The 9837-nt window shown below is 48.4% G+C and overlaps 1 long non-coding RNA gene across 1 annotated transcript; it reads right to left on the reverse strand.

Moving 5' to 3' along the window:
• Nucleotides 1-3830: 3830 nt before the first annotated feature.
• LOC125915886 (uncharacterized) lies at nucleotides 3831-9837 on the reverse strand. Its single transcript, XR_007455780.1, has 3 exons — nucleotides 9378-9837; nucleotides 8510-8636; nucleotides 3831-7476 (listed from the first exon to the last, which is right to left on the reverse strand). It is a non-coding gene; the product is annotated as an uncharacterized LOC125915886 (long non-coding RNA).

Here is a 9837-nt window from a genome sequence, read left to right on the forward strand (position 1 = left end):
CCCCCATGTTTCAATCCCTCTCTCATGCTTCCGGGGCTCCCAGACACTTTGGTGTCACAGCCAGAGTTACTTTACTCCACCTGTTTAATATACTTTTCACCTGAGCTCAAGGGAAGGGCCCATGTCTCAGTCACCCACGTGTCCTGACTCCACAGGACGTGCCACGACTGAAGCATGCGGTCCCGTCATTCTTGTCCACATGGTAGCAAGGTTGCAGCTGGGCTGATGGAGCGCGGAAGTGAAGGCCAGATGGGAAGGAATGGGACATGAGGGGATAAACCTCAGTCCTTCATCACTGAGACAGCAAGTCACAACAGTTTTGGGACGAACGTGGGCCCAGTGTCTGAACGTACTGCATGGTACCAGAGCTCCCGGGGGGGAAACAAATTCTCTGTAGAGTATTTTGTCGACCCTTACAGACCCAGGGGCTCAGCTATAGACATAGCCACAGCCACTGTGCAGATAAGCTCCCCTAAGAGAGGCCAGAGGAGGAAGGGGCCCTTGGGAGGCAACTCTCTTTCCCAAGTCATAGAAAACTATACATGCTGTCATTACAAAATTATAACTAGAGAACCTGGGTGACTCAGTCGGTTAAGCATCTGACTTCAGCTCAGGTCATGATCTCATGCTTTGTGAGTTCCAGCCCTGTGTTGGGCTCTGTGCTGACAGCTCAGAGCCTGGTTCAGATTCTGTGTCTCTTTCTCTCTCTTCCCTTCCCCACTCACACTCTCTCTCTCTCAAAAATAAACATTAAAAAAAAAAAATTATAACTATTGAGGCACCTCAGTGGCTCGGTCAGTTGGGGATCTAGCTTCAGCTTGGGTCATGATGTCACAGTCCATGAGCTCGAGCCCCACATCAGACTCACTGCTGTCAGCAGAGCCTGCTTTGGATCCTCTATCCCCCTTTCTCTCTTCTCTTTTCCCGCTCATGGTCTCTCCTTCTCAAAAATAAGCATTTAAAAAAATTGTAAGCATTGTGACTGCTGACTCATTGCAAAGTGCACGGCTGATGAAACGCGGTAAAGCATGGCATAATGGTTTCAGCCCTCAGTGGAGATGCAAACTTAGACCTGTGGTCATTGCAGAGGTTTTGAGGAGGGCTCAAAGGGAGAATATGGTTGTTTTTGTATTAAAAACTGCACAATTTTTTATGAGGTAGCAATGATCATCTCCTATAGTTCAACATTTGTCCTCAAGGACAATCCCGAAGGAAGGAGATTGTCCAAAGTGCCCCACCTGATGAGAGCACAGTGGAAGTCAGTCCACGGGCAGGATGTGAAATTACACGTGCCTGCATGAATACATCTTCATCCCTTTGGTAAATTCCACCCACTTTTCTTTATAACAACGCTGGGCACATTCTCCTAACATTAAACAATAAGATTCCTTAACCATGTTTGTTTTTTCAGTTTGTCATGAGCTTAACTTGAATGTGTGGCTTTACTGTTTGTTTTAGACCTAAGTCAACCCTTAGAAAACTGCTGAGGTGGACCTGGAGAAGGCCCTCAAAGAGATTTAAAAAAGTGAAAAACCCAGTCAGAGGAAACGATTAAGACTAACCTGGGAAGACTGCACAGCTGTATGATCTCCATCGTGCCTCAGAGAAAATAAAGTAAAACAGATCAGGATCAAGGGAAAGTGAGCAGAATAGACGTCTAAAATGACATGAAGAAGGGGCGCCTGGGTGGCTCAGTCGACTGAGCATATGACTTCGGCTCAGGTCATGCTCTTGCAGTCTGTGAGGTCGAGCCCCACATTGGGCTCTGTGCTGACAGCTCGGTGCCTGGAACCTGCTTCAGATTCTGTGTCTCCCTCTCTCTCTGCCCCTCCCCCACTGATTCTCTCTCTCTCTCTCTCTCTCTCTCTGTCTCTGTCTCTCTCTCTGTCAAAAATAAATCACTAAAAAAAATAAAAAAATAAAATAAAATGACATGAAGAAAAGGCTTTTTTTCCTTTAAACTGAATCTTCTTTCACCACTCTTAACATAGTACTGAACGTCCTAGTTAGAGCAATTAGGCAACACAAAGAAATTAACAGGTATCCAAATGAAAAGAAAAAAAAACTGTCATCATATACATACATACATATATACACACACACACACACACACACACACACACACACACACATGTATATATATGATGGGATCAAGACCAACACTTAACCGACTCATGCCCCCAGATGATAGATTCTTATACACTGAAAATCCCAGAGACTCAACTAAAAACTGTTGGATCTAATCAGTGTAAAGTTGCAGGATGTGATCAACACATACTGATCAGTTGCATTTTTTATACGATAACAGTGAAACATCTGGGGAAATAAAAAGCTGTCTCATTCTAAATGGCATCAAAAACAATAAAATACCTAGGAATAAGTTTAACCACGGAAATGAAAGATCCATGAATGAAACTATGATCCATCAATGAAAACTATGAGATTCTATTGGAAGAAGTAAGACCCAATGGAAAGACACAGTGTTCAGAGACTGGAAGAATACTGCTAAAATGTCCATGTTACCCAAAAGCTATTTATAGATTCAACTCAATCCCTATCAAAATTCCAATGGCACTTTTCCCAGGAACAGAAGAAACAACCTTAAAATTTGTATGGAACCACAAAAGTTCCTAATAACCAAGGCAATCATGAGAAAGAGCAGGTAGCATCACATTTCCTGATTTCAAACTATACTACAAAGCTATAGTAACCAAAACAGTATGGAATTGGCATTAAAAACAGACCCACCCCAATGGAACAGAAGAGATTCAAAATCCCACAGATGTGGTCAACTAATATTTGATGAGAGCCAAGAACATCCAATAGGGAAAAGAGAGTCTTTCTAACAAATGGTATTGGAAAACTGGATAACTCCATGCAGAAAAATGAAATTGGACTCCTTACCCCACTCACAAAAATTAACTTGAAATGGATCAAAGACCTAAACATAAGACCTGATGCTACAAGATTCTGAGAAGAAAAAGGAAGCTCCAAAACAGTGGTTCTGGCAGTGATTTTTTTGGCTATGACACCAAAAGCACAAAGAAAAGAAAAAAGCAACAAGTGGGACTACATCAAGTTTAAAAGCTTCTACATCGCAAAAGAAGTAACTAAAAAAATTAAAAAAAAGACAACGTATGGAATGGGAGAGAATATTTGCAAACCATGTACAGACAAGGGGTTAATATCAAAAATTTTATAAAGAATTCATATAACTTGGGGCACCTGGATGGCTCAGTTGGTTAAGCGTCTGACTTAGGCTCAGGTCATGATCTCACAGTTAGTGGGTTTGAGCCTCATGTCGGGCTCTGTACTGATAGCTCAGAGCCTGGAGTCTGCTTCAGATTCTGTGTGTGTCTCTCTCTGGCCCTCTCCTGCTTGTGCTCTGTATCTGTCTCTCTCTCAAAAATAAACACATTAAAAAAAAGAACTCCTACAACTCAGTAACAAAAAAAAAAATCTGATTAAACCATGGGCAGAGGAACCACACAGACATTTTTGCAAAGACATCCAAATGGCCAACAGGTACAGGAAAAGGTGCCCATTATCACTAATCATCAGGGAAACGCAAATCAAAACCAGAATGTGGTATCACCTCACACCTGTCAGAATGGCTAGTATCACGAGGACAAGAGATTAAATGTCAGCAAAGATGTGGAGAGAAGGGAACATTTGTGCACTGTTGGTGGGACTGTAAACTGGTCTGGTCACTTTGGAGAACAGTATGAAGCTTCTTCAAAAATTTAAAAATAGAACCACCATAGGGTCCAACAGTCCCACTTCTGGGTATATACATAACCAAGGGAAATGAAAACAAGATCTCAGAGATATCTGTACTCCCATGTTTATTAACATTGTACACGAGAGACAAGATGTAGTGACAGCTTAAGTGTCCATCAAAGGATGAAGATGTGGTATATATTCACAGTGGAATGTTATTCAGCCATTAGAAAAAAGGAAATGCTGCCATTTCTGACAATACAGATGGGCCTTGGGGACATTACGCTAGGTGAGATAAGTCAAACACAGGAAGACAAATACTGTATTTTTTATACGAAGATTCTTAAAAGAAAAACAAAAAACTCTGAACTCAAATAAGAGAGTGGAATGATGGGTTACCAAAGGCTTGGCAGGGGACAGGGAGATGTTGTTTAAGGGCACATAATTGCAGCTACTAAGTAACTCCTGGAGATTTAACACACGGTACAGGGGTTACAAGGAACAAAACTGTATTACAAACATTAAACTTGGCAAGAGACTAGATGTGAACTGCTCCCACCACTAGGAACACAGGATACAGGATACCACCAGGATACAGAGGTTAATGCTACGATGCCAATCACGTCGCAATATAAATTCAACAAGATCAATGTTGAACACCTTAAACTTACATGTTATATGCCAATTACGTGATCTGTCAATTATATCTCAATACAGAATAAATGAAAAAATAACCTTAAATGGTCTTAAATGGTGCAGCAAAATGTACCCATTCATATATTTGTTCTTTGCTCCTTAGATATGAGATAATTTTAGGTAACAATATTTTTAGTATTCTAATTTCTTTTAAGTTTTTAAGTGCTTCATAAATCAAGACTTCACATTTATCACAAAGACTTATGACCCTTAATGATTAAGTAGGGTTTTTTTTTTTTTTTTTTTTTTTTTAACAAAAAAGGATTTCAGTAAATATTTGCAGAGCTGCACCAAGTGTCCAGCTCTCCTGACACGGAATGGCCGGGAGTGTATTAAGTCGGGTGGCGGGGGGAGGCCCCTTCACCTCGCCCATACTGCTCCCACCTGCCCCCCCTAAAACTGCTAACAAATTGTCATGGGTTTGGCAGGGAAACCTGAAAGAAACCACATGTACTCCTTTTTCTGTCACATCTACCTCTTTTCTTCCTCTTCCCTTATGCCTTTGCTCTCTTTTTTAAAATACTCTGGAATCACTCTTCAGGGCGTACTGAAACCAAGCTAGGGCTGAAGGCTTTGTAATTACACAGCAACTGCTGGTTTTCTCTCCTTTGTAAGTTCTTATTCATAGAGTATGGTCCTAGCCGGGTGGATCATACAACAGTAAGTGATGAACCGCTTCAGAAGATCTTCTCACAACGATGACACTTACGGGGTTTCTCTTTGGTATAATTTTTCAGATGCTTGGCAGGAGGTTTCCTCTGGCAAAGAGTTTCCTCAGGACTTACATTCAAAAGGCTTCTCCTCAGTATGAGTTCTCTGGTGCTGACTGAGGGAAGTCCATTTGCAAAAGGCTTTCCCACATGTCTGACGCTCACAGGGTTTCTCCCCAATACGAATACTTAGGGGGCGGGGGGAGCGATGAATGAAGGCTGAGCGTGCGTCCACATTCACTGTGTTCACAAGGTTTTCCCCACTGTGACTCCTTGTGCTGACTTCGGGAAAAGAGGTCACAGAAGGCTCTCTGATCTTCTTCACACTCCAAGGGTTCTCCTGCAGTGTGGACTCTATCATGCCAGAAATAAAAGCGGTGACTGGAGGCCTTTCCACAGCACTGCATTCAGGGCTTCTCTCCTGGGAAAACACGCGATCAGCAAGAGAACAGCGGTCACAAGAGGCTTACCCGCTCACTTTGTACTTGAAGACACTTTCTCTTGGGTGGGCAAAACTATTCTGGACAAAGCGGAGCTGTCCCTGATTCTCCTCCGTTCCTGGCATTCATAAAGCTTCTCCCAGCGTGAATCTGCCTGTGCCACGGGAGGTCTGGCCCGCAGCCGAAAGCCCTACTGCACTGGGAAACTCTCCCATGGCTTCACTTGAGGTAAACCCTCACGTGCTCACGGAGGCCCGCCTTCTTGAGAAAGGCTTTCTCACGTTCAGTGCAGTCCCGGGCTTCCCTTCAGCACAACTGCTGTTGCCAAACACGCCACCATCTGTTGAACCTTCCTCTCATAGATTCTTCCCATAGACCACCGATGCTTTACGTGGACTGTGTGAGTGGTTCACGGAAGGCGCCCCACTGAGACTTGCTCCCGTGAAAGCCTCGAAGGCAGATTAGCTGTGCTTGGAGCTCACCTTCCCCGGGAGCCTCTCCGTGTGGCTCAAGTAGCCCTCCGCTGGCCCTCGTTGTTCCCGGTTCACCCCAACCATGAGCCCCATGAGAAGCTCTGAGTCAACCAAGCCTGGAGTGAGGCTGCCTCCCACAAGCGGAAGGCTTTATGGTCTCAGTTTGTGCTTTCTTGCCTAAAGGAAATCGGATACACAAAAGGCCCCCCACGCTCAGGGCCCAGTGTGGTTTCTCCCCACCGTGAAGGGCCCGGTGCTGGACAAGTCCACAGCTGACCACAGAGTTCCTCCCACCCTCCCTGCAGGTAAGGGCCTTCTTCGCCCCATGGCATCTGCTGACCTTCACAAATCAGGCCAGGCTCCTTACTTTCTAAAAAAATTTTCTCCACTCCACTGCTTCTGCATCTGGTCAAGATTTATACTACCCAGAAGTTTCTCCTACAGGGACTCTTGCTCTGGTGTTGCCGTGTTGCCCAGATGGTGTTCCCCGTGGCTCAGCCAGGTGCAAAGATGTCTGTCAAGAATGGGCCACATGTGTCACAGGGGTGAGCCTTTCGGGGGGAAGGACCTGCCTGGGGAGTTCTCATCTGTGACACCCACTGATGGGGAGCATCAGAAGGTGTAGCCTCATCCTTCACTGCATGCCGACAGCCTGACGGAAGATAAATGCCGGTGAAGTGCAGGTTTAATTGGTGGCCTGTGGCACCCCATAACAAATGTGTGTCTGATGCAACCAGGAAGTAGTCCATGGGGCCGCTGGCACGATAGGGGAGCCAGAATCAGGATGAGGAAGGGCAGCTGTGTGCCGCGGGTCTCTAAAGGTCAGAGAATGAAGGAGACCACACAGGGAGAGGGGACAAGGATGGATGGAGTATAGGATAAGGAGAGGCAGGGGCTCCAAACCACTCCCCTGCCAGTGGTCGTCCGGCAAGGCCTTGTTCCTTGTGACGGTGAGTGCTGTGCAAAAGGGTCTGTCCCGGGCCAGAAAATTCTGGTTGGAATGGAATACTTTGTTTTCAAGGAAAATTGAAGGATATGAGTACAACTCACGACCTGTTAAAAAGAGCCAATGCCGCAAAGCACTGCATGGAGCACCACGAGGGGAAAAGGTGTGGAGATGGGAAGGGCGGGGGACCAACAGGTGACTGAGGACAGAGTAAAAGTGGTAAGTGGGCAAAGTGTCACAAACGGGGAAGAAAACGTGGGATGAGGTCAGCCGCTGGTTGTGGCATCAGAACGCTAGGAGATACAGCACAGGTTGCTGGTAGGAGGCGAAGCCAGCCCTGATGCGACCATTCCCGTGGCTTCCACTCACCGGGGCCGGGCCTCCTTCAGGTCTTCTCTGCTGTAGCTGCCACTGCATCTACCTTCTCAGGCACCCTGCGTTCCCCTCCGGCTGCATTTGGGAAACAACATGGGTCCTGGAAACTGCAAGTCCTACGGGGAAAGAAGAGCTGGTTGAGTGGCTAGCAGTACCCACAGTGACCCTCTCCAGAAGGAAGAAAATTAAGTATTTAAAAAACAATCTTCGACACAGTCTTGCAGGAACAGCTCACTGTTCTTCACAAGGAGTGACCGCACGGTGCCTGCGATTCTTGAAGAGTCAGGCCCCAGGATATGTCAATTAGAGGAAGCAGGGAGACTCTGGGCAGACTCTGAGAGATCAGGGACTTGGGTAATCACCCGGCCAAGGTGTGGCCAGGCCATATTTGTTGGGCAGAATACAAGACTCCTCACCCCCAAATCCTTCATTTCAAAGCTTTGGGACAGAAGAGGCTGGGGCTGCTCTAAGAGAAGAGGAAACAGTGTTCATTGCCCAGCTCTGGTACCCATACCACCTAGTCCAGGGAGCTAAGGAAAGGGATCATGCCATGATGGTACTGTCAGACAGAAAGCTGCCCTCTGGGGAAAAAGGAAAGAGCAAAACTCAGCCCAGGAAATTGGGAATCATACCTACCCCCAGGTATCCATGTCCCTGTTAAGTCTTTCCAGCCGAGCATGGGCTGAACCTAAAAATTCCTTTTTAATGAACAGATTATGGCAAAAATGATAGGATGTCACTTCTGAGAATAAGTTACAAAAATACCAGCCTCTATATTGGATGCTGTCTCTTGCTCATGGGAATCAGCTGCTGTGTGGTGATCTACTTATGGAGAAGACATCATAGCAAGAGACTGAGGGAGGGTTCGGGACAAAAGCCAACAAGAAAATGACTACTTAGTCCAACAGCCTCCTGCTCGTGTGCATGACCTTGACAGGAGGTTCATCTCCAGTTGAGCCTTCAGATGAGACAGCAGCCCTGGAGAGTCTGACAACAAGGTTATGAAAGACCTTGAGCTAAAGATACCCACGTGAGATATGCCTGATTTCTGACTCACAGAAACTGTGAGATAATACACGTTTGTCGTCATCCCACTAACCTCTGGGATAATTTGCCACATAGCAACAGATAACCACAGCAGGGCCTTACCCAGTGAGGACACAAGTGCAAAGTTCTCCAGCATCACATCACGGTACAGGAGTCTCTGAGCCTCCTCAAGGAGCTCCCACTCCTCCCGGGAGAAGTACACGAACACATCCTCAAAGGTCACACAGCCCTGTCGTGATGGGGGGACAGTTGAGCCACAGGCAAGAGGACTCCCCAGTCAATCCACTCACACGACCACCCCGGTCCCTCTCCTCCCAGCTCCTGACTCAGAGGAGACACCAGGTCTTGGCGCCACTAGTGCCTACTCTCTTCTCACGTCCCTCTGAGCACTGTGTGCAGAGCAGAGAGCCAGGCAGGTGGACAGGTGGGTACTGGGTAAGCTCTGGATGCCAAACACTCGTGCTGGCCAGTTCTCCTGGTGTCCTCCAGACCATGCCTCCCAGACAACCAAACTTGGGCTCAGCCTTCTCCCAGAAGCCCCCACTACTAGGGCCTCAGGGCTCTCAGTTCATTTCTTCTCTCACTTCCAGTCTCCACCGTCGAGTGACGTCTGCGTCAGCCCCCCTCTCCTCAGCTCCAAACTTGCAGCAGAGAGGCACAGCCTCCCGGCCTGCCATTCCACTGCTCTCTGCTCCCAAAAGACACAACGGAGGCTCTGTTCACTTCCAGCTCAACCCCACGTCCAAGTTCCCCGTTCCCTTGCGCCTGCTCCCGTGACTGGGTCGCCCTTCCAGTGTTGTTCCCTGGGCCGTCCGTAACCCGAACACACGCGCCCTAGATCAGGATCCTGGGCCAGAGGGCCCTCCTCCAGGGACTCCACGACCGAGAACCGGGGGAGGTAAGGCAGAGCCTCACCGCCACCATCGGCCACAAGGAGGAGCGGTGACCGTGAGGGTGACCCTTCACTCACCTGCGCCGGATTCATCCGTGCTGCCGCCCCTGCCACCACCGGGGGACCGGGTGGGCCAAGCGGGACCCTGAGAGGCGGGTGACCAGTGCGGGTCCCGAAGGCTTAGCCTGGGCGGGGTCGCCTGCAGCTGCTGGTCGCGCTCCGAGCCTCGCTAGACGACGGTGTAAGTGCTCGCAAGGCTCGGGCCGCCGCCTTCGGGGACCTCGGGGACGGAGCGCGGGGGCGGGGGGCCGGAGAAGGCGCAGTCCCTGCGGCGCCCGTCCCACAGCCGGGCACAGTCTAGGGGAGATGGAGCCGACGCCTGGGCGTCACGACTCGCACAGGGCGCGGGGGCGGTCCCCGCAACGTCACTCTACCGCCCGGCGCGGCCCCGAGTGGCCCGGCGTGCGCCCCAGTCCACGTGGTCGTGGGCCGACCAGCCGCCGCTCACTGAGGGATGCGCTCCTGCGGCGCGACCGGA

This window comes from Panthera uncia, assembly GCF_023721935.1.
Source record: "Panthera uncia isolate 11264 chromosome E2 unlocalized genomic scaffold, Puncia_PCG_1.0 HiC_scaffold_19, whole genome shotgun sequence".
Classification (NCBI taxonomy): Eukaryota; Metazoa; Chordata; class Mammalia; order Carnivora; family Felidae; genus Panthera; species Panthera uncia.